The 24,285-nt window shown below is 36.1% G+C and overlaps 1 pseudogene; it reads right to left on the bottom strand.

Annotated features, from left to right (window-relative positions):
• Positions 1 to 2,848: 2,848 nt before the first annotated feature.
• On the bottom strand, positions 2,849 to 3,911 carry LOC143667933 (nucleosome assembly protein 1-like 1 pseudogene; annotated as a pseudogene).
• Positions 3,912 to 24,285: the final 20,374 nt, after the last annotated feature.

Below are 24,285 nucleotides of genomic sequence, written 5' to 3'. Positions count from 1 at the left end.
TCATAATTGGCTTACCTAACATGCAAAGTAAATTATTATGGAACAGGACCATCTATTTTAGTATTTTACTTTTTTTCAATCAGCTAAAGAAGGATTTCTATGCAGCAAGAATGAAAGTTTCAGCTATAATGACCAGTTTTTAAAGAATGAATTTTAAAAATAATATTATTGCCTTTGCCTCTAGTAATCACTAGATTACAACTGACTTTGGGGCCCAAATACTGAATTTTTAAAAATTATCACCTTTTTCAGTTTTGATTAAGTTTCTCAGTATAATTCACAATTTCTCAAGATTAGGATTTGGATTATGCCATTTTTGTCAATTCAGCAAAATGTACAAAGTGCTATGATGAGGGTTTCCTCTTCCTAAACTATGCTTATGGACAGGGAAGAAGCAAGGTTCTCCCACAGATAAGTTGTCATTATCCATCCGTCATAGTAGACCTTCCTAGATTTCTTTTTTTACTACTTAAACAGGAAGTTAAAGAGACAACTGCTTTCTTCATAGACCTAACTTTACAGATTTTGAAAAAAAAAGAAAAAAAACCTGCGTAAAGCAAAACTAAAAATAACTGCCTGAGCTTGTCTTCTTTAGCTCCTGATACCTTCCTCTTTAGCTCCAAGATACTGCCTTCCAAATCAGACGTTACATCAGGAAGCAAACTATGTTGACTGTATTTTACAAATTAACATGCATTCCATCGTTTTCTAAAATAGGCAAAAAACATTTTTAAAACAGCTGAATTTGAATATAAATATTTTGATAGCTAATACTACTATTATACTATTTCAATGAATTATTTTAATACATTTACTATTACATATATATTATATTACATATATGTCAATTTTTTTGACAATCAGTCTTCCTATTAGAACTAAAACTCCTTGAAGGCAGGGGCTTTATTTGATTCGCTATGAAATTTGTTAACTAAATGACTGAATTCCTGGGAGTTATCAGCACATACTTATATATCATATTTCTTTTGTCCTATAAAATAATTAAATTAATTGCATTATAATAGTAAGTTACAAAATAAAAATTTCTGCCACTTCATGCCTATAAACCTTAACAGAATTAATTTAAAAAAATTTAAACTACTTTGGTAGTACTTTACTTACTTATTGCTCTTCTCTCTCTTTGCATTTCTATTGTTTTAAATACAAAGGCAAAAAAGTAGAAGAAATCGTTAAAAAGCTACTTGGCAAGATCATAATTCTGTCAAGGTGCTCGGATGACAAAAGGATGTATTTTTTTAAAGTAAGTGAATATCTTGGATTTTATGTATTTTTTAAATGGAAATGTGTTCATAAACTTTCATGTGTGTTATGAACATGTGAAAAAATTTTAATAGAGTTACTATAGCTAAGATATTTAAAATGGAGTCAGGAGGTTGTTTAGGAGGTTACTGTTATGCACGTCTCAGCCAAATATCACGAATTGCCAAAGTATGCATAGTCTCAAATAACAAGTGTTTCTCAAATGCTGAGAACATCTGGACACCATAAACAAACCACAAGATATAGAAATTAGTGAATTATCTAATATGAGGGATATTTGGAGCACCCCAAATACCCATCTACCATGAACAATTTATGTAATCTTTTCCTTTAAAAACCCTCACCCGGAAGCCCCAAGACAGGACACAATTTTGGCTGCTCTCTGAATCTATGCTCCCCAAATTGTAATTCGAAGACTCCAGATAAATGCCTTTATTTCTTTGCAGCTCAGTTTGTTATTTCTCAATCCACAAATATTACAAAAGTAGAAATATCTTTATATGTCAATTACATTTTGAAATTTAAGCTTTCCTGTGGTCGGCGATTAAATATAGAACATTTTCCGTATCTTCTGCTTTGGACAACATTTGCAAAATGATAAATGTAAATCTATTGTAAATCTATAATCAAGCAAGCTATTCCAAGAAATAGTTATTTCCTTTTAAAACATTTTGATCAATGAAATTAGATACAATATTTAAGTTCTCTTTTGCTATGGAACATTCAAACTGGTCAGCATTCAGTTCCTCAGTACACATCCCAGGTTTTTCTTCTCTTGGGTTTTTGTACATGTTGTTCCCTCACTCTGAAACATTCTTTTCCCTGCTCTTACAGGGAGTTCCTGCTCATTCTTTAGGTTTCAGCTAATATATCATCTCCCTTGTTTGTAATTACTGAATCTGTTTACTTGGATTTGTTTTCCTTTTATTTTTATCCTTTCCTCCCTGATGTCACCCAACTCTCTGAAGAAGAACAAATATTAATTACCATGAGAAGGAGCATATTTAAAGTTATATGGTAGTTTAGAGGAGATACTTCTTTTGGGATCTCTGGGAAAGCTTTGTAGGTCCTGTTCCCTCCCAGCACAACAGAAGAGTTGTCGTCCTTCTCATCAAGGACGTTTCATATAACAATTTTGAGCGTTCAGGAGGAAAGGATGAGTTGCCCATTTGAGTCTCGCTTCCTCTCCTCTATCAGCTTTGTGCTATTGCTGCCCTTTTATGAAACCCTTTCATTGTGTTCACTGTGTTCAGTTTTCCCTCCCCCCGCTCATAAAGTAGTGAATTCACTGAAAGGTTGTGATTAATTGCATTTACCTTAACGCAACCCCTCTGAGTGTTTGCAACATGACCAGACGTCATATGGCTGGAGTGAGAGCAATGATGTGGTATCAGTTCTGATGACTATATCTTTTATGTTTTGTTTTCATCTTTTTGTCCTTGACATTTTTATTTTAGGCTGCAAAAACAAAAACAAGCAAAGGAACAAACAATAACAAAAATTTGAAATAAGCTTGTCAAATGATGTAAATTCATCCTTTCCAGGGAAGAAGGTAGACCATCCTGCTTCACTGCTGCTTCCACTCTGCTACACTTTGTTCCTTCTTGGAATTTAATCTGAGTCATTTTCCTCATCTCCTTTTTTTCCACTTCCTCATCTGTTTTTTACCTTCATCATCATCATCATCATCAATCATCTTCAATATCTTCTCCAGTAAAGTGTAACACGGATCTTGGGATTATAAAAAAATCAAATAACTGGTCACATAAAAAGTGACCAATTTCAAAGTTTGCAGCAGGATGGCTTCAGTAGCCTGCATCTAGTTCACCACTATTAGGATCTGTAGGAAGAGCAAAAAAAAATTAAATAGAGGTCATTGGAAACCATTTTAGTCACAGCATGAATGCTCCCGTGTCCCTTGCGTTTCTGCTGCTTCTTAATGATTTTCGGAATGACATTCTTTTCTTTTATCCAATCTTTCTGACACCCGGTGCAACCCATAATTTCTGATTCATCAAAAGAAAAGGAATCAGAATCATCTGGTTATGACCTCATCCTATATGTCTTTGTCAACCCTTCATTTGTGAAATACTCCTTAGATTCAAAGTGAAATACTAAGAGAAAACTCAACAACTGACTAGCGCCTGAGAACTTCACTTTAATATCCTTAAGTGCTTCAGAATAAGTTTATCATGTTCCTGAATCATATCACTGATAAGCCAATATCCTTTAAAACAATCAATCAAAATTCAGGAATTCCTTTGGGATGTTCTTTACCTTTATCCTTTTACTCACCTTCAATCTTGACCTTTTCTTTCAGCTCCTCCAAAATTTCATCTTCCTCATTTAGTTTCCATTTGCATTCTTCTTCCATAGGTTCATAAATTTCATTAATGATCCCAAATCGCTTATCAAATAAGGCTAATAGAGAAAACAATGCACTTTCTTTCAAGATCATGAACTTCCTCATAGAACTTGGCTTCTATCTGTGCACGTTCAACCTGAAAGATTTTTTAAGGTTTTGATGACTACCCTAGGCAAGCTTTCAATGTATCCTGTTGGTGTTTCTACCATACCATCAAGTCTTTCTCGAAGGGCTGCAAGAATCTGAGGATTTTGTATCATTTGAACAGTCACCTGAAGCACTTTGATTTTTGTTTCTTCAGCAGTTTCTTCTTCTACTTCTACATCATCCAAATCTTGATCAAGTTCAGACTGTTCTTTGTTGTCAATGTCTGTCAGGGTGTGAGAACTCCAAATATCAGCAGCTAGTATGGGGAGCCAGGTGGCCAGAGCTGCACAGGCAATGACTCAGGGCAGCTGCAGCAGCAGCAGGAGCAATGGAATCATCTTTAATAAATAAATGTTCTGTGCTGCACAGTGCACAATTGATTAGGTTGGGGCATTAAATACGCCAGTGGTCAGAATTGCTTCCAAATTCTATGGCAGCAGGGTTGGTCAAAACAAAGCCTATGCTTGTAAATAAAGTACTACATGTAGTTCAGTGGATTCACTATGAAGGAGAAATAAAGGAAAACACATCCTGATCAATACTTATTAACTCAAAATTCCAATATTTATTATGGATTGAACCATGTCTCCACAAAGACATGTTCAAGTCCTAAGCCCCAGCTCTGTAAATGAACTCATTTTTAAAAAGGATCTTTGAACATCATATTAGTTAAGATGAAGCCAAACTCAATTGAGGTGGGCATTATTCCAATGTGACTAAAGTCCTTATAAACAGAGGAAATTTGGACACAGTAGGAGGAAACAGACAGGGAGAATGATGGTCGTTAGCTAGAGATGAAGATTGAGGTATAGATGGCCAGCGAGCCACCACCAGAATGCCATAGACTTCGAAAGGACGAGCCTACCAATACATTGATTTTGGACTTCTAGCTTCCAAAGCTGTGAGACAACAAATTCCTATTGCTTAAACCAACCAGTCTATGACATTTGTTATAGAAGCCCTGACAAGCTAAGACAGCATGCTTTCTATCTTTCCCTTGAGGACTCATGTGACTAAGATCCCCCCACTGGCTTGCAAGCTTATTGCTCCAGCCCAATGATCCAGGTGAGTTTAGAAAGCCAACTTATTTGAGTCAACGAGTGTTCACTTTGCTCTGGGGACTGGGGGTATATCATCATAAGTCCCCTGAAAGTATATACATGGTAATTTCCACTTAACTAAACTTGAACACATTATAAATAGTGCAATTCAATCTTTTTCAATTAAGTCTTTTGTTTCCAGCGTTCTAATGTGGGAGCTCTACATGGACGCTTCCAGTCATCAAGTCAGAGCTTGTTATAAAATTTTTATCCCAACAAAGAGAGTGACAAAGTGGATGTCCACTCAAAAGCGCAGCTGGCAGCCTTTATTGCTGAATTGATACTTTTTGATATGAACTGGGAACACCATCTATCAGAAGCAAGGAAAGAAGTACAGAAGGAAAGATTGAAGAAAGAAAGTAAGGCAGAGAAACAACAAAAGAAACAAAGATAGTTTCTGTCGATTAGTTTCTATCTAAACTATTTAATAAGATTTCATTTGTACTTCTCATGGAAAAAATGAGTTGCCCTATTAGGACATGTGCTTATTTCCTTATACAGCTCATTATTTTCCATCTGGAAAAAAAATTGTCATGGTTTGCCGTATCCCAACTAACATCATTCCTGTTAACCCTAAAGAACACCTCAGGTTCTAACTGAGACTCTACAAAAGTTCCACGTACTAAGCTTACTTTCCCAAAACCTATAACCTCCCCAGCATTCCTAGGCCAAATAAGTTCTGAAACCCAAAGGGACCAACTTTTCCAAGAATACCAACTAATTCCATCCCCCTATTCTATATTGTTGATATACCTTTTCAGCATGAAAAAGTTAGAATGGGTATAGCCTAAAGACCTCAGAGGAGAAGGAGGAGTTATAACAGAGAAGATAGGATTCAACAAATGAGTACGACTGCTGAACCACTGTAATGATATTTCTTTTAGCTTCCAGTGTTTTGAAGCAGCTAGAAGGGAAAACTTTAAAATGTAGAATGGTAACCCATACCAAACTTTGAAATCTGTTCTGTAACTACTTGTTAATTTGTACTTTGCAAATTATTGAATTTTTTTTCGTATATATGTTATATTGCACAATAAAAAATGTTTTCTCTTAAAGTCATTTGATTTCAGCAAGCTAAACACTCTCAGGAAATAGAATGAACACAAGCTGAATATTAACTGCAGTGTCAAATCTAATATTTTCCAATATATTGTTTTCCATCAAGTGTAGTAACTATTTCTTTGCAGATCTCCAAGCCCAGTTATTCTGCTTACTTTGCTGTTATCCAGTCACATTTCTCTTTATCATGTATGTCCAGAATATGCCTAAAAGAAGAATTTAACTTTTAAATGTTTTACTTTTGCTGCCCATTTGTCAAATTTCCCAGCTGTCATTATGTTTTCTTTCTTCTCCTTTTCTTATAAGATCAAACAACTTATAAAATAACATAATTTCTGATACCTAATGTGGTGAAAACTTTATGCAATATCTAAAATGCATTTCCAATGCTTTGAATTTAATGCCAGCTCTAGAATAACAGGTAACATTTCTGAGAGATAACAATATTTAACGCATGCTGAGTGCTTACTAAGTTCCAGGTACTGGCCTAAGCTTGGTGTGTATGAACATGTTTCACTCTCACAAAAGCACTCTGAAGTAGGTGCTATGTCTGCCCCTATTATACCAAAGAGACCCAGAGAGGTTAAATAACTTGCTCAAGGTGATTCAGTTAGGAAGTGACCTAAGCAATATTTGAACTGAAGCAGTCTGACTGCTAAACCTTTGCTCTGAACAGTGATGCTATACCTACAACAGTAACAGTCTGAGACATTCAAAAAAGGCCTTGTCTTCTTTACATTCAATGCCAGAAAGCAGAGAGCGGGTCTACAATTTATAAAATATTAATTCAAGGTTTGATCTTGCTTAACAGGTCAGCTAACAAAGCTCTTAGTAGTAAGTAAATATTCTAGAGTAAGGCATTTTACACTTAAATAAACCAAGGCCTGTGCAATGGCCTCCTTCCCTCCATCAGCTTTGTGCTTTTGCTGCCCATTTGCCAAGGTCACTGCTTTCATTGTGAAATATTTTCCTCTCCTGGTCTCGTAAACAAAGAGTTCACTGAGAGGATGTGATCATTAACATTTACAATTTAGAAAGCAAACACTATTTCCAACATTTACTATGGTTTATGATTTCATGCCAATATCCATAATATGTTAACAAACTTTTGGGTATGAATAATACTTCTGAGCAAATAGATATTTTTACTCTCCTTTCAATCAGTCAATACCCTACTCAAAAAGGATAGTTATATTATCTGATTCCTCTTCCTGTTTTCTTTCCCTTATGTCCAAGTATCATTTCTCTTTATTCTCTTTCCCTCACACATCCACTTGCAGAATTAGTGATCTAGAAATGATAGTGCCTCCCTTCCTTAAGAAAAGTAAATTATCTGTATTCACTAAGACAATAGAGAAAAAGTTGGTCTGAGACAAAGTACCCAATGGAGAAAGTGGTGGTATTAGAGGAACAGTTGTTGACTTTTTAAAAAAATTCCCTGAAGAGGATGTCACGAAGAGAGGAATTTGGATGACTGATTTCCTGATATTCTAAAAATTCCTATGCTCCCTGTATCAAAGTCCAACCGAGACTTTCAAGTCCATGCAACAAGGAAAACACAAGCAACAGGTACATCAGAAGTACTCCTGGATGCAAAGAGGGAGAAGTAGAAACACACCGACTTCTCTCTTCTTCCTGACCACCTAGCCTCTGTCGGTGCCATCTGATGACTGGAACTAACCAAAGACTAGACGGCATAGCGTCTTGGAAAATGCAGTGTATAGGGCCGTCCCTTCTGACTGAGAGCTGAGCAAGAGGGATGGGAGAAATAGATGTGAAAGCAACAGGCCCTGGACAGCATACTTTCATTCTCCCTTCCATACTTTCCCCATCAGAAAGCTGTTACTCAATCTAAAACTCTGGAATTTCAGAATTCATGCAGTAACGAGTCAGCTATTCAATGATGTTAACTTCATGGAGATAAGCTTCAAGGAACAAAGGGTTTAAAACTGCAAAAGAAAATCTACTAAATCAAAGTGCAAAGGACCCTGACAGAAATTCTCCACGCTCGGGGAAATTTATTGAAATTAAATTACAGACTATTTCCTTATTGAGTTTTGCTTTTCTGCCTTCCCGGAATATAGTCGGTCATAAAGCCAATTTTAGCAAATTTATACTGATAAATCACATTCTGCCAAATTATATTATTTCTTTGTACTTCCACAGAGGTATCCAATGCCTATTTCAGGAAAGTAGAAAAGATGCAGAGAACTCAGAAAACAATAATGTAATGTTCAAGCTCTTTAAAAAAATACTTTTAAGCTTCTCAATTTTCAAAAATATCTTTTCTTGAGCATCCATTACAGTTTACTTATTATTTTAAAACTCCTAGGATATTTAAAAAAACAACAACACTAAAGTTTGGCTCTGCAAGTGAAACTGTTGCTCTATATGGGACATGACATCTAGGGATGAAAGCCTCCCTGGCACCATGGGAGGTGACTCTCAAGGATGAGTCTGGCCCTGGCACCAGGGGATCAACAATGCCATCCTGACAAAAAGGAGGGAAAGAAGTGTAACAAATAAGGTATCAGTGACTGAGAGAGTCAAATAGAGTCGCAAAGCTACTGTGGAGGTCACTGTAATGTAAGCTTCAGTTAAACGTTACTACTATCATAACTTGCCAAACCCCAACCGAAACCATTCTTGCCAATTCTAAAGAATACCTAGGGCAATATATAAGATCTACAAGGGTTCCACGCACTAGGGTAACTTTCCAGAAACCAACAACCTGCGGATGGGCCCCTGGATCAAGGATAAATCCTGAAATGCAGAAGGGCCAGCCTTTCCAGAACATCAACTAGTTGCCTCCCACTATCTCATATTATCAACAGCCCCTTCCAACATGAAAGAGTTAAAATGGCCATAGCCCAAATACTCCTAAAGAGTAAGCAAAGATCAAAGGTGATGGTGGAGTTATACAGAGAAGTTCGGCTTTAACAAATGCGTATGAGTGCTGAATCACTGTGTTGGTATTTCGTTTAGTCTCCAGTACCTCAGAGCAGCTAGAAATAAAAACCTAAAATTGTGGAATTGTAATCCATACTGAACTCTGAAATCTGTTCTACAAATAATTGTTGCAATGTACTTTGAAATCTATTATTTTTTTGTACATATATTATTTTTCACAAAAAAGAAAAAAAAGAAGGAAGAGTGTGATAGAGAAGATAGGACTTAACACATGAATATGACTGCTGAATCAATATATTGATATTTCCTTTGTTCTCCAGTGCCTTGGAGCAGCTAGAAGAAAAAATGAAAAATCGTGGAACTGTAACCTATACCAAACTTCAAAATCTGTTCTATAACTACTTGTTAAAATGTACTTGGAAATTTATTGCTTTTTTGTACATATGTTATTTTTCACAATAAAAAATTTAAGAAAAAACAAAACACTGATGTTTGGGAGTTAAGAAATATTCACAAAAATTTGGTCTGTTTTTACCAGGTTTGGCATAGTCTTACTTTGATCACCTCCCAAAAGTCTACAACAAGTGCCAACAACAAAGGCTTTGAGTTTCTTGAGAGCAAGAATGTAAACTTGATTTTGTATTTCCAATACCTGGCAATTCCGGTACCTCAAACATAGCAGGAATTCATAAATGTTGGTTGAATGGATTCATCCTTGGATCAAAAAGGCAAGAAAAGAATGAGGATCTTGGGTTATCATAGAACAATTAAATAGAGACCGATCTTTGTAGAATTTATTATGTAATCCTTGTGTTCAAGAACTGGCATTGCTTAAAAAATATATAGGGCATATGTTAAATTTGAATTTTGGATAAGCAATGAAAAAATTTAAGTTGTGTCCAATATAATATTTGAGACAAACCTATACAAAAAAATTGTTTGATGTTTATCTGAAATTCAAATTTAACTGGGCGTCATATGTTTCTACTTGCTAAATCTGGAAGCCCTAGCATAGGATTAAATACAAACTTCTGTTTTATCACGGTTTTTTTAAAAAATGGCTTAATAACCAGACCCACTCAGTAGAAATGGTCCCCAGTGAAGTTAGCCAGGCATCAGCAGAGAAACGAACATTTCCATTCTTATAATCTTTTAAAAATGTTAGTAATTTATCTGAATGAAATAATTTAGCTTAGAAATAAACAAAAATCAAATAAATGAATAGGAAAGACAAATCTTGGACGGTCTGGCAAAATTCATTTTGTGTCCTAATCCTGCAATTATGTGACTACATGGCATTGAAAAGTCATTTATCTTCTATAGGTATATAAAATTATCATAATTTCTTTCTCATGGCATTGAGAAGAAAGCAAAGAGCTAAATATGACTGTGAAAGTTTCTTACCCACTCCTTTCTCTCTTCCCTCCATAGAAGTCATCATTGCCAACAATTTGATCTGTGTCATTCCCATCATTTATATGTATTTGTATACACATATATATGTATATGTGCACATGTTTTTCCTTTACATAAATGGAATCATATCTTGCATATCATGCTGACTTGTATTTTCATTTAAGTGTCTTGGAGGCCTAAAAGCACTTTTATGTATTTAATTTTACTAAATAGGTATACACACATTGTGGCAGACAGATTCTATGATGACCTCTCTAACCCCCAACTCCTAGTATTCATACCCTTGTAGAATTCCCTCCCTTTGAGTGTGGGATGACCTAGCAACTTGCTTCTAATGAGCAGAATACAGCAATGGTGATGGGATGTTACTTTGCAATTAGGTTACATAAAATTGTGACTTCCATCTTGCTGACAGACTGCTCTTATTGTCTTCTTGGCTCACACATTTTGATGAAGCAAGTTATCATGTTGGAGAGGAATCAGGGGAGGCCTCAGGCCAACAGCCAAGTAGGAACTCAGTTCAGCATCCCTCAATAAATTGACTCCTGCCGACAACTATGTGAACTTGGAAATGGGTCCTTCCCCAGTTGAGCCTTCAGATGAGACCCAGCCCCAGTCAGTACTTTAATTCCAGCTTTGTGAGAGACCCTGACACAGAAGACCAGGCTAAGGCATGCCTGGATTCCTTACCCACAGAAACTCTGAGATGATGCATGTGTCTTGTTTCACATCATTGAGTTTGTGATAATTTTCTACTCAGTAATAGATAACTAACGGATGAATTCAACAAAGTGACAGGATACAAGGTGAATATGCAGATATCAATTGTGCTCCTATACATTGTAATGGACACTCCTAAAAGGGGAAATTAAGAAAACAACCCCATTTACAATCATTTAGCATCTAAAAAAATAAAATACCTAGGAATAAATTTAACTAAGGATACAAAAGATTTTTTCACTGAAAGCTACAAAACTGAAAGAAATTAAAGAAGCCTAAATAAAAGCCGCCCCATGTTCATGTATTGGGAAACTTAATATAAGATGACAGGTTACCCAAAGTGATCTACAGATTCAGTGCAATTTCTATCAAATCCCAGCAGCCTTTTTTGCAGGGATGGAAAAAATTATCCTCAAATTTTTATGTAACTACAAGGGGCCTTGAAAAGCCAAAACAATATAGACAAAGAAGAACAAAGTTGGAGAACTCACACTTTCTGATTTTAAACGTTTTGTGTAACTACTATAATCAAAACAGTAAGTTACTGGCATAAAGATAGACAAATAGACCAAAGGAACATAATTAAAAGTCCAGAAGTGGACCTGCACATCTATGGTCAATTGATTTTTGAAAAATATTTTTATTAGAAAATCTTCACATACATACAGTCCATACATGGTATATAATCAATGGCTCAAAATATCATTATATAGCTGTGTGTTCATCACCATGATCTTTTCAGAACATCTGCATCACTCCAGAAAAACAGAAAAAAGAAAAAAATCGTATTTCCCAAACCCTTACCCTTCGCTGTCATTGTATAATCAATTGATTTTTGACAAGGATGTTAAGTACATAGAATGGGAAAAGAATAGACTCTTCAACCAAATGGTGCCGGGAAAACTGGATATCCACATGTAAAAGAATGAATTGAAAACCCTAACTCATACCATATAAAAAATAAACTCAAAATGGACCAGGAGCCTAAATATAAGAATGAAAACTATAAAACTCTTAGAAGATAACATGGGGCAAATGTTCATGACCTGGGATTCAACAATGGATTCTTAGATATGATACCAAAAGCACAAGCAATGAAAGAAACAACAGATAACTTTGACTTCATCGAAATTTAAAACTTTTGTGCATCAAAGGAAATTATCAACAAAGTAAAAAGACAACTTTTAGAACGACAGGAAATAGTTGCAAACTGTGTATCAGATAAAGACTTAAGATACAGAACACAAAAAAAATGTATACAATGCAGCAACAAAAAAGACAAGCAGTCCAACTTTAAAACAAATGAAAGGGGTGGGCCATGGTGGCTCAGCAGGCAGAGTTCTTGCCTGCTATGCCAGAGACCCGGGTTCATTTCCTGGTGCCTGCCTATACCAAAACAAACAAGCAAAAAAAAATAGACAAAGGACCTGGGGATGTAAAATAGTGCAGCCACAGAGAAAATCTATATGATAGTTCCTCAAAAAGAATGTAGAAGATATTACATGTGGAATTACCATATAACCCAACACTTCCATGTCTAGTATAAACCCAAAAGAAAGTGAAAATAGGTCTTAAACAGATACTTGTACACTAATGTTTATAACAGTATCATTCACAATGGCCAAAAGGTGGAAACAACCCCTATTCCTCAACAGATGAGGAGATAAACAAAATGTGGTATACACACATGAAAGAATATAATTCAGCCAGAAGAAAGAATGAGGTTCTAAGACAAGCAGCAATGTGAAAACTTTGAAAACATTTTGCTCAATGAAAGAAGTCAGTCAGGTCTGATACTGTTGTGTACCCCAGAAAAGCCAGGTTCTTCAATCCTGATTTAATATTGCTGAGTTGGTATTTTTCATTATTTCCATGGAGATGTGGCCCACCCAATTATGGGTGGGGCCTTTGATTAGATGACTTCCATGAAGATGTGCCTCCACCCATTCGAGGTGGGGTTGCTTACTACAGTCCTTTAAGAGGGAACCATTTTGGAAAAAGTTTTAGAGCCCAAGCAGCTAGAGACCTTTGGTGATGCAGAAGGAAAACACCCCCAGGAAAGTCCTTTGAACTGAGAGAAAGCTAGCAGAGGTTACCATGTGCCTTCCCAGCGAACAGAGTTATTCTGGACCCATGAACCTTTTTTGAGCCAAGGTATCTTTCCCTAGATGCCTTAGTTTGGACATTTTTATAGCCTTAGAACTGTAAACTTGCAACTTATTAAATTCCCTTTTTAGAAACCATTCCTCAGAGAGAAACAAGTGCTAGAGAAAATGTGGAGAAAGAGATGTATCTATTCCCTGTCAGTAGGGAAAATGAAAGCTGCAGCCCCTTGGAGGGCAGTGTGGTGGTTCCACAGGAGGCTAGGGGTGGGTTTGCCATATGATCCTGAAACCCCATTGTATATACCTGGAGTAACTGAGTGTGGGGACACGAATGAATATTTGCACACTGGCGTTTATGGCAGCAGTGTTCCCTTAGGTGGCCTAAGGGTACAACCACTGAGGAATGGAAGGGAGAACTACGATGCATACATAGTTCATTACAATGGACTACTGAGCAGCTGCAAAAAGGGATGAAGTTTTTTTAGGCATTCAACTAGGTAAATGAAACTTAAGGACTCTATGTTGAATGAAATGTCAGGAACAAAAAGACAAATATTATCATGCCTCAATCATATGGATGGACTATAATATAAAAACTTGGTGAACTAAAGTCAAGAGCATGGGTTATCAGGTTGGGGCCTATTATAAAGGGTCCTAGATTGTAAGTTCTTACAGCAGTCACATATATTCAGGAGATATAACTGTTAATACTAAATATCGAGATACTGAGCTGTTTGTATATAGCATAGTCATTCCCAGAAACTTTGGGTATTTATGTGACACCTGAGACTCAAATCTCTGAGGCTGTGAAAGTCAGCAGTACCTCATACCAGAACTGTTTAAAAAGTTGAAAAGTGATCAGACTTCAAGTGGAGATATGAATGAAACTGATCTGAATAGGAATAAGGAATATCAGAATACAGGGTAAAGGGTGATATCATCCAAATTTTGAAACTTCAACTTTTGTGTGAGTCTAAAGGGAGAGATGTTTATTAGGTGAAAAATTTATATTTTCGGTAGTGCATTTCCTAATTTAACTTGTATGGTCAGTTTAATTGAACACCATAAGAACATGGAATCTTGATAGGGCATGAGATCTTGTTGGTTTGTCCAGGTTAATGTGATGTCCTGATAAACCCCACAGTAATCTGGGCAGTGAACAAAGAAGTATTTGCCAAGTCCCCTTTGGAGAATGGGGAGAAAGGAGGAAATATTCAACTTCCCCATTTGGAGTATTTCTGATATTCTTGCAAGCATGGGGACAACAAAATCAATAGACCGAGCCCTCGATCTTGGGTTCACCCCTATGAAACTTATTCCTGCAAAGGACAGGCTAAACCTACTTAAAATTAGACCTAACAGTCACCCCCAGAGAACCTCTTTTGCTGCTCAGATGTAGCCTCTATTTCTAAGCCAACTCAGCAGGTGAACTCACTGCCCTCCCTGCTATGTGGGACATGACTCTCAGGAGTGTAAATTTCCTTGGCAAACATGGGACAGAAATCTTGGGATAAGCCTGGATGTGGAATCATGGGATTGAGAAAGCCTTCTTGACCAAATGTGGGAAGAGAGAAATGAGACAAAATAAAGTTTCTGTCGCTGAGAGATTTCAAACAGAGTAGAGAGGTTATCCTGGAGATTTTATAATGCATAATTCTTATGCATTATAAAGATACCTCTTTTTAGTTTATGGTGTATTGGAGTGGCTGGAGGGAAGTACATGAAATGCTGTGTTCCAGTAGCCTTGATGCTTGAAGACAATTGTATAAAGACATAATGTTCACAATGTGTCTGATGCTCCTTTTATCCAAGGTATGGACAGATGAGCAAAAAGATATGGATGGAAAGTAAATAATAGGGGTAACAAAGGGTAAAATAAATTGGGTAGGTGGTAATACTAGTGGCCAATGAGAAGGAGGGGTAAGGGGTATGGTATGCATGTTTTTTTCTTTTTCCTTTTTATTTCTTTTCCTGGAGTGATGCAAATGTTCTAAAAAATGACCATGGTCATGACCACACAACTATGTGATGACATTGTGAGCCACTGATTGTATACCGTGTATGGTATGTATGTGTGGGAAGGTTTCTCATTAAAACATTTTTAATTAAAAGCCATTCCATATCTGATATATTGCATTCCAACAGCTTTAACAAACTAAAGCATCACCTAAGGACAAATGTACAATATCATAAAAAAAAAATAGAAACAGCAAGTTCCCAGAGATAGAATGCCTATTACAGGTTACCAGGGGGATAGGAGGAGAAGGCAAGAGTGAGTGATTAAAAAAATTTTTAGAAAACAAATTTTTGTTTTTAAAAAGTTAACTAGTGCACACACAATACAAAATTCAAAGGCTATAAAAGTTATTATTGTGAAAATTTAAGTCTGTGTCCTCTTCCTGTGTTTAGCTAATTAGATCTCTCCCCCAGAGACAAGCTCTGTTACAAACATCAATTCAGAAAGTTGATCTGAAAACACTTTAAATGTTTAAAGGACAACATAAATTAAAGGACACTAACATTCCCAACTTTACAAATAGTACTAAGATCTTTGAGTTAGTGGAAGACGAGAACAGGGATAATTATAGAATTAACTCACAAGGGACTGCAAGGAGAAGGCAGAACAAGTGGCAGATTAATGTCAGATAACACATGTAAGTAGGATTATTTACACCTGGCAGAAATTCCAAATACATTTATTAGATTTTGTTCTACGAGCTGTTGCTTATGACCAGGAAGGGATTCAAAGATCGTTAAATACTTATCCCTAATTTCACATTGATTCAGTGTCCTATACTGACTATAATATAGGATATCATCAGAATTAATAAAAACAGAACAGAAAGAACTGTATTGCATGAGTCAAAGTTAGGTCCATGCATCTGACACAGCATGTGGAATATAGTCTATCACACCTCAAAAGTGACTTGTAGCTATAAATGTAAGGCCAGGACTAGAATGAGGGATTCATATGATTGAGTTAAACAATAAACTAAAATCAGAAAGATATTTCATCTAGAACAGGAGTAAGCAAACTCTATCTGAAAACGACATGATAGTAAATATTTTAGGCTTTGCCAGCTAAATGGTGTCTGTAGCAACTCCTCAATTCTGCCATTATAGCACAAAAGCAGCCATAGATAATACACTAATGCATGGGCATGGCTGTGTTCCAATAAAATTTTATTTACAAAATAAAGCTGAGGTTGGATTTGGTCCAAGGGCTTGCTGATATCTGATTTAGAAAGATAAAGGTGAAGGATGGATAAACTGAAATCTTTCAGTTTATCATCTGATTAAAAGCTGAAAGGGTTTTGAAAAACCCAGATGCCAAAAAGAAATCCCCCTAGCTCATAAGATCAACTCCAGTACTGCCTTCAGAATACTCTGATTTGACTATTATTGAGGCCCTCCTTTTTGACTTTGAACCAAAAGCTTGTGCTCTAATCTTTGGCCTTCATGATTTCCTGTCCTTCTAGAACCTGAGGTGTCTTAGAGCTAAAAAGGATCCACAAGCCAAGAGCCACCTCTACTTTTCTCAAAGTCCTAACTTACTGTCCTTCTTCCAGCTGCTTGGGAGATTCTAGTACTGGGATCATGGTTTCTAGATTAAGACATCCTGCCTTTAATAGAACTCTCCTCTTCAACTTTTGTAATTCCAACCACCTTTTTTTTTCAAAGATGCTTTTTTATTTAGCCAAACAGAAGCATACAGTGCATATTTTACAATTATACCAATTAAAATTAGTGTTTTTAAGCATCTGATACTTAGTTACATTATTTCAAAGCAATTAAGACAATTTATAAGCCAATATAATAGAATTGAAATTTTGTAATTTTTAGCTGCTCAATTTACCCCAACACATAATTGGTATTAATTTCTTAGTTTTCCTTCCCCCAGATTCCCTCAGCTATTTATTATGTACTTTTACGTTTCAGGAATTTTTGTAAAAACTCTCAAATATTTTATGTGACAAAGTTTCATGCAGACATCCATGTCTTAACTGATTTTGTTTCCTGGTGTAATCCTCCTGCTCGACTGGCTAATACTTGGACTAGAAGATAAAACTGCAAGAAATGAATCAGTTGTCCAATTTTTCAAAAATACTATGAAAGTAAAATAAGTTTTAGAAAAGCAGATTTGCTCTCTGTAGGATTATTATCGTTCTCAAAAAGGAAAAAAATGAAACAACTTTTATTAATTTACATCTGCCCAAAATTATGAGATTTAAATGAAAGTCTGTCACCCTTATCCTTTTAAGTTCAGAGAAACATTATCTCCTGTAAGATACAAACTTGAATTCTTAACTTATCAGGCTTAATGAGACAAAACATATGCCTGAAATATCTTTAGACGCACAATTTTTATTGTGTAGAAACCAGCTCAGAATAAACAAAAATAAAAGTGAAACCCAGTCTGAGATGCTTTGGCACTGCCTAAAAGCAGGAAAAGTCCACTTGCCTGACCCCAGCTTCCACTTCCTCCCCAACCCAGACAAGTGGGTGGACTCTGCTGATATATATGCCACCCATAACCTATTTTGCTACTTCACTAAAAACTCTGGTTAACCTCCTGATCAAGCTATGATCCACAGACCAAAAGACCACCATGAGTCGGGAAAGGTCAATGAAATACACAGGAAAGGGTCAAAACTCCAACTCCCAACCATAAACAGTTTCTAGCATAAATTATTGTTTCCTGTAATTATGGTTGCCTCCATATTAGGAACTATGGTAGAGTATTTTAAAATTCTTTGAGTTTCCTAGAATTTACTCCACACAATATTTGATCTAGTGAGAGGCAACTAAAATTAGTCAGTAAATACATTCCTCACAGTGAACAGAAGTCAATAAACCTGCAGAGAACATAACTCAAATATAACTGGATATGATCGATTTTAACTTTATCTCTACCTGCCCTTGTCTACTCCTTGGGGAGCAGGCTAAAAAGCAAAAAGATACCAAAAGACAAGTAGCCAAATTAAAAAGGAAAAGCAAATGATGCCTTATAGAAAGTTCATAAGTTGCAAGATCATTTCATTAATTATTAGGAGGTAACTGTATTCTCTCTCTTCTGAGAGGCGAGCTAACAACAATAATTAATGGAGTTGTGGCACAGTCAAGAGAAAAGTCAGGTTCCCTGCACTCTCCACTAAACCTGTACCTATACCAAAGCTGGCCCTTTATGGGTAGAAGTGGGGGGAACAAAAACAGGGTCAAGAGAATACTGCTCTCCCAATCACTTGTAATACCACTAAAACCATCTCTCTATGGAACTGAATGAGTCACTTTCTAATTGTCTAAAATACCTCGAGTTTTAACATTTTAATAATCTCTATCAATTGGATACACCATTCACTTGGACTTATTCAGGGCTTTAGGAATGAGGAAGCAAGAATGAAAAGAAAATCATACCTAACTTTTTACATTCAGGCACCATAAAATCCAGTCTCGTGAGCCCTATGATCTGGACAGCTGGTGCTAGATTTCAAAAATTATGTATTGAGCATTATTATGTGTAAGTGATTACATTAGTAAAGGTAACACCAGCTATTGTAACAGGTAATCCCTGTACACCAGGGATTTAATATGTTAGAAACATATTTCTTGCTCAGATAATATCTATATGCCTGGGGTCCTGGTCAGTAGCCAGGTCAAGTTACTTCCCCCTTGGGACTGTGCCCTCCTAAAATGCCTCAGAGTCCTCTCCATTCAGCCAAAGTTTGCAGAAGAATACTATGGAGAAGGTACACTAAACTCTCAGACCCTTCAGCCTGGAAGTGAAACGCATCACTTAAGTTCCCATTTATTGGCAGGAATGAGTCACGTGACCACACCTAGACACAAGGGAGGCTGGGAAACGTAGTTTCAGCTGGCAGGTGCTTCCTAGAAACTACTCTGAAGAAAAATCTCTGGTGTACAGCCAGCCATATCTGCCACAATTATTATGTTAGTACTAGAATGAAATCAAATGCAGTAAGACTTGAGGCTAACTATGGAATGCATCTTTGTCTATGTATACGTACTTAATTGTGATAAGCAAACAACTCAAAGTTTAGAGAATCATGAAAACATTTAAGGTCACTAAATGTTAAGTATAAAGTTGATGGTATTCACTCACAATCACTAAACATGTTTTTTTACTGATGATTCATAGCAGTTTGGAATTAGCAGACATATACTGACATTCTATCATGGTGCATTGACATTTGCTGAATGGTATATGAAGAGATTAATTTTTTCATTTTGATTAGATTTGAACCTGTTAAAGGCAATATTATTCGCCTTCTTTACAAAATTTCTCATCAACATCATTGTAACTTATAGTTTTTGTTGCATGTTTCTTTGGTTTGGGATGCTCATAATTTTGATTCGCATCTTAGAAGTTAGTCTCGAAACATCAGTTCTCCATCTGCATTGCATCTCAGCATCCTCTGGGAAACCTTTCATGACCCCAACAGGTAGAACTAACCGTTCTTCTAACCCTGTAAATATATACTCAAATTATTTTCATGAAGAAACATGAAGTCAGTATATAAAAATGATTGATATAATTTCTTCTTCTTCTTCTTCTTCTAATATAATTAGAATTAGGCTTCTAATATAATTATCTGAAAACTGGGGTTGTAACACTGAGTTCGTATAGCAGTTAGGAATATTAGACATAATGTATACTTTAAAATCTAGTATGTTGTAGGTATTCCATTACTGTTATTTTTGTCATGGCTATTAATTTTTTCATCTCTCCTTTTAACATGCAAAGGCAAGAGTTCTGGGCTTGCTTTTTTGTTCCCACAGAAAAAGTCAATGTTGAAGACCATAAATATTTCAAGGAAATATTTCTTTGGGAAAACTAAGCATTATAAATCACATTAAAAATGAAATCAGTGAAAAGAGGACAGAATTTAGTAGCAAACTTTGATTCTTAGTAACTCTTGAATTAATAGGTTGTCACTGACTGACATCCACAAATGCTTGGAAATGAAGAGGATGTGAGTACGGGAAAAAAAATCTAAAAACATCTCTAGATTATGGAGAAGCTTGATATGCCAGATCTGTTTGGCAATGACACTGCCCCTTAAAACCACAAGCAGGCATCTTCCAGGAAAGAAACAAAACAACCTCTTCTGTTGGTTTCTCTTTACTCTCCCACTCTTGGTGTAATGGAATCTGAAAGAAATTAATGTGAATCATATTAAGAAAACACCTCTGGAAAACCCCTAAGGTGCTAAGGGGAAAACATTCTCAGACCATTAAAAAATTGACGTCTTACAGAAGTATTTAGGGAGTGTTTTCCTTCCTTTAAGAAAAATTAAATTTTATGTTCACTTATATTATTATGAGAGTGCTCATCAATAATTTATATCTATGATTTAAAGGATAACCAAAAACACATCACTTTTACTGGAAAACATCTTAAGACTCTTCAATTTTCACTCTCTACTTCTCTATGAGAGGTGCTTAGGTGTCAAAATTTTTCCTTTGTTGTTTGTAATTTAAACTTCTCTTACAATCTTGATATAGTCATCACTGTCTCTACAACTGCTTGCTTTTCTGTTGTAATGTCAATATTTTTATTACTCATCAATTTTTAGGAGAAACATAAAACCACAGAATTTTAGAGCTGAAGTTGACCTTAAAAATAACTCAAATTAGCTCTGGTGAATAACCTGGACCCCGGACAAGTTAAGGAACTTCCCAAAACTCCATAAAAAGAAGGGAGGCAGGAAGTAGAGAACAGCCTGGCTCTTCCAATTCTGCAATGGCATTTAAAAACGTGTATATAAAATGATTCTAAGAACTGAGCAGTATGTAGCTGCCGCTCCTTGCGGTTCATACTGAATGCAAGTATCACAGATAGCACACGGAGGATTAAGCATTGCTAATGCTTTCCCCAAACATAGAGTAAATGCCCAGAAGAAAACTGTGGCTAGAAACCTGAATAAGACCCAGTTCCTACTGGGAGGAAGTTTCCTTCTTAGTGTGAGGAGACAGACACTTAAGGGCAATAAAGCGTCATAGGTGCCACGCTAGTTCATAGTCAGGATGCATTTTACATGAGAATTTATATACAGTTTATAATAGATTTATTAATTCATTGAATAAATATTTGTTAGCACATCAACTGCAGAGAGATGAGCATATCATAGAACTTTCACTTTTGAGGAAATCAAACTTTAAAGAAGGAATCAAACTTTAAATGAAAGTTATTTTAAATAATATTTTTAAAACATAAATAATATATCATAAAATAGGGACACTGATGCTAGTTATTTCTTAATAAGAATTAACAAAACAAGACAAAAAAACTTCAACCAGGTGGGTCACGGTGGCTCAGAGGCAGAGTTCTTGCCTGCCATGCTGGAGACCCGAGTTCATTTCCCGGTGCCTCCCCATGTGAAAAACAAACAACAGCATTCAAAGGGAGGCAAAAAGTTGAAACAAAATTAGCTTTAAAGATTATATATGTAGGGCAGGCCACGGTGGCTCAACAGGTAAGAGTGCTTGCCTGCCATGCCCGAGGACTCGGGTTCGATTCCCGATGCCTGCCCATGTAAAAAAAAAAAAAAAAGATTATATATGTAGAACAGAATGATTGCATGTTAATGTTTCAGTTCATTTGTTGTTAAGTTTTTTTTAATTAGTAAATAAATAAATTTAAAAAAAAACTTCAGCCAGTGTGGCTATAAAAATATTGGAATTATTTGCTGCTTTGTTTCCAGTTCTTGTCCACTTTCCTCTGATTTCCATCTTCTGTTCTGCAAGAAAATGGTCACTTTTTCATACTAACCTTATATTGTGATGGATTCTTATCTTCTTCTGAAAACTACTTCACTACCATATTTTCAATAAGAATTCTCATAAATGGAATTCAAAGAAGGCTTGTCTCCTCTCAAATACGATCTGCAAAATGCCTATTGCTGATTGCTTATTGCTGAGAAATACACATATCTGCACCCACACAGTCCTACAGCTGCTAGACTTTTATTTGTACCTCTGCAGCTTTCTACCTCCCTCTCTGGGTCCTTTTTATTACAGACTCCTATTGTTCCCCGTGTTGCTGCAGGGATTCTGTGCCAAAATTCTATGCCAATGTAATTGATGTTAGGTGGGAACAGAGTTTTTCTGTTTGTGCTCAATCCCAGAAGACACATCTCCTCAACCCCAATGTAGGCATAGGGCCTCTACCATCTGCCTTCTCTGTCCATAGCCTCCCTGAATTTATTGTTTAATCACACCTCCTAACCTCAGTAGTTGCATGGGATCATATTCTTTAGTTAGTTTTCCTGAATAAATGGGCTCCATTGGGCTAAGGATGGTGCCATTTTAAGAAAAGAAAATAGTTAATGATCTATATCCACTCTAAGAGTCTATAAATTAAAGAGTGTGGAATGCCCGCAGAGATGGTGGTAATAATTTAATAAAGAAATTCTACAAGATTCTTGAGCACTGGTAAATATTAAACATCAGCATATGAGATATATATATACTATGGATTCAATCACAGTGCCCATACAAGAATTAGTTCTTATGGATGAAGGGCTGAGTGCTTAATCACTGATAATATACTGAGTGTAAAATTTACTCTATAACAATTCCATGGATCCAAAGAGAAAATGTTATAATTTGCTTTAAGTAAAACTAATGTTTACCAAAACCCTGCTTTTCAGGAGCTAGATTTTGTTGTCTAGGTCATTGAGCCACAGGATAAAGGGCATTATGGTGTGTCTTTTTTATTTGTAATTACTGAAATATTCAAATTTCATGCCAGAACCTAATTCATCCTTACCAAGACTACAAATGATGAATATTGTGCTGGACTTCTGATTATACTTAGTTCTAATTCCCAAGTTTGCTAGGACAGATTAGTGATGTTCTCAAGATAAGCATTTGAATTAGATTCATTGTCTGAATCTGAACATTCAGGGCAAAAAAATAATTATTTGCAGAGCTGAAAAAATTGAAATAGATGGCAATACCTTACTACATAAAGTGTAATTAGGCTAGTCAAAGTAAGTTTGAAGCCAGTAAAGTTATCCACCTAAAATGGACATCTAGGTACTTAATGTTTCCTATTAAAATGGGAATCTTCATGTAATGAGGAAAAAATATATAATGTTGTTTATATGTTTCCATGTATCCCCTTAATATTTTAAGATAATGAACCACTCTTTGCATTCTGGTGTAACAAGAAAACTTTTTCCTTTCCACGTAGCAAAAGATTTACAAGGAATTCAGGCATTTTGACCTTTCGATTCTAACAACCACTAGTCTAATCAAGTATGGAAATAGTGTGGAAATACTACAGAGCAAGTGTCTCTGACTTAGTTCATTTAATGTGTTAATTCTGACAGTTGGAAAATCTTACTCACAAAAGACTAAGTGTCAGCAGGTTTGATTACAAAACCCAAGAAACATGAGCCTCTTGCAGTCAGAATGACACAAGTATCCATTTAATACTTTACAGAAGAGCCTTTTCAACTCTGCAGCATCCCAGACGTATTCTTTAAACATGCATTCATAAGGCTTTATTCTGAGTGAGAATAACGTTTTGAGTGAATGTGGGAAGTGGGAAAGGAGACAACAGCATCAACCTGGAGTTGCTGAAGGCAAGACCAGAGCAGAACAAAAATGTTTTGGTTTTCTTGGTCGCTGTATTCCCAGTTACCGCATGGTGGGTCATTGTTGGGAAATATTTCCTCACCTGGCATTCAAGAAAGGGAGGACTCACAGCTGTTTTATAGTTTTGTCTTAAATAGTAGTGGATGTTCTATTCTGCCGGAATAAGAAAACTGATAGAGCCAGATTGTGGTCTGAGATTCTTTTCCGAAACACTGCCATCGTGTGGCACGTTGGAGCCATTATGACCAGAAAAGTCCTGGAAAGGGTCATATGGTTCATCTCAAGATGGTTGAGTTCCAACAAAATCTATTCCTATAACTCAACTCCCTAAGTTCATATTAAATCATTCCCGTGGGCACAAAATAAACTATAGTGAGTCCTGTGGGGACAGCTAGTTGTTTTTAGAATCTGTGGACTTGCCCCCGCTAAACTGACAACATGACAAACATCCCGTGGGTAATGTGTTTAAGAAAAAAAGTTGTTGAAGACAGAAACAAGGCAACTGTTTTGCAATTTTATATCCATGTGCGTTTATATTTCAGAGAGGCACAATCTGAAT

Source organism: Tamandua tetradactyla, chromosome 24 (assembly GCF_023851605.1).
Source record: "Tamandua tetradactyla isolate mTamTet1 chromosome 24, mTamTet1.pri, whole genome shotgun sequence".
NCBI lineage: Eukaryota > Metazoa > Chordata > Mammalia > Pilosa > Myrmecophagidae > Tamandua > Tamandua tetradactyla.
The sequence above is the reverse complement of the archived record's forward strand: the minus strand, read 5'-3'. Positions and strand labels throughout refer to the sequence as shown.